Source organism: Lampetra fluviatilis, chromosome 70 (assembly GCF_964198595.1).
Source record: "Lampetra fluviatilis chromosome 70, kcLamFluv1.1, whole genome shotgun sequence".
Taxonomy (NCBI): domain Eukaryota; kingdom Metazoa; phylum Chordata; class Hyperoartia; order Petromyzontiformes; family Petromyzontidae; genus Lampetra; species Lampetra fluviatilis.
This window is the reverse complement of record NC_136344.1, coordinates 692-2,500: the sequence shown is the minus strand read 5'-3', so window position 1 is coordinate 2,500 and position 1,809 is coordinate 692.

Sequence of the window (1,809 nt, the reverse complement as noted above, 5' to 3'; positions counted from 1 at the left end):
TATGAGTGTGTGTATGAGTGTGTGTGTGTGAGTGTGTGTGAGTTTATGAGTGTGTGTATGAGTGTGTGTATGAGTGAGTGTAAGAGTGTGTGTATGAGTGTGTGTATGAGTGTGTGTGTGTGATTGTGTGTGAGTTTATGAGTGTGTGTATGAGTGTGTGTATGAGTGTGTGTGTGTGAGTGTGTGTGAGTTTATGAGTGTGTGTATGAGTGAGTGTATGAGTGTGTGTATGAGTGTGTGTGTGATTGTGTGTGAGTTTGAGTGTGTGTATGAGTGAGTGTATGAGTGTGTGTATGAGTGTGTGTGTGATTGTGTGCGTGAGTGTGTGTGAGTTTGAGTGTGTGTATGAGTGTGTTTATGAGTGTGTGTATGAGTGTGTGTGTGTGATTGTGTGTGAGTTTATGAGTGAGTGTATGAGTGTGTGAGTGTGTGTGTGAGTGTGTGTGAGTTTATGAGTGTGTGTATGAGTGAGTGTATGAGTGTGTGTATGAGTGTGTGTGTGATTTTGTGTGAGTGTATGAGTGTGTGTATGAGTGAGTGTATGAGTGTGTGTGTGAGTGTGTGTGTGTGAGTGTGTGTGAGTTTATGAGTGTGTGTATGAGTGTGTGTATGAGTGTGTGTATGAGTGTGTGTATGAGTGTGTGTATGAGTGAGTGTATGAGTGTGTGTGTGATTTTGTGTGAGTGTATGAGTGTGTGTATGAGTGAGTGTATGAGTGTGTGTGTGAGTGTGTGTGTGTGAGTGTGTGTGAGTTTATGAGTGTGTGTATGAGTGTGTGTATGAGTGTGTGTATGAGTGAGTGTATGAGTGTGTGTATGAGTGTGTGTGTGTGAGTGTGTGTGAGTTTATGAGTGTGTTTATGAGTGTGTGTATGAGTGTGTGTGTGTGAGTGTGTGTGAGTGTATGAGTGTGTGTATGAGTGTGTGTGTGTGAGTGTGTGTGAGTTTATGAGTGTGTGTATGAGTGTGTGTGTGTCGTCAGGAATGTGATGCCTGTGTGTGGCCCATAAACATTCTAATCAGCAGGCAGGACAGAAGCGCGTGTGTGTGTGTATGTGTGTACGTGCATGTGTGTACGTGCGTGTGTGTGTGTACGTGCGTGCGCGTGTGTGTACGTGCGTGTGTGCGTGTGTGTGTGTGTACGTGTGTGTGTGTACGTGCGTGCGCGTGTGTGTACGTGCGTGTGTGCGTGTGTGTGTGTGTACGTGTGTGTGTGTACGTGCGTGCGCGTGTGTGTACGTGCGTGTGTGCGTGTGTGTGTGTGTACGTGTGTGTGTGTACGTGCGTGCGCGTGTGTGTACGTGCGTGTGTGTGTGTACGTGCGTGCGCGTGTGTGTACGTGCGTGCGTGTGCGTGTGTGTGTGTGTACGTGCGTGTACGTGTGTGTGTGTGTTGGGTCAGCCGAAGTGATAACTGCCATGTGCTCACCCCCCCTCCTCACCCCCCTCCCCTCCTCACCCCCCACTCCTCACCCCCCCACTCCTCACCCCACCCCTCCTCACCCCACCCCTCCTCACCCCTCCACTCACCAAACCCCTCCTCCTCACCCCTCTCCCCTCCTCACCCCCCACTCCTCACCCCTCTCCTCCTCACCCCCCACTCCTCACCCCCCACTCCTCACCCCTCACCCCTCCCCCCTCCCCTCCTCACCCCTCTCCACTCCTCACCCCACTCCACTCCTCACCCCCCACTCCTCACCCCTCACCCCTCCCCCCTCCCCTCCTCACCCCTCTCCACTCCTCACCCCACTCCTCACCCCACTCCTCACCCCTCCACTCACCAAACCCCTCCTCCTCACCCCTCTCCCCTC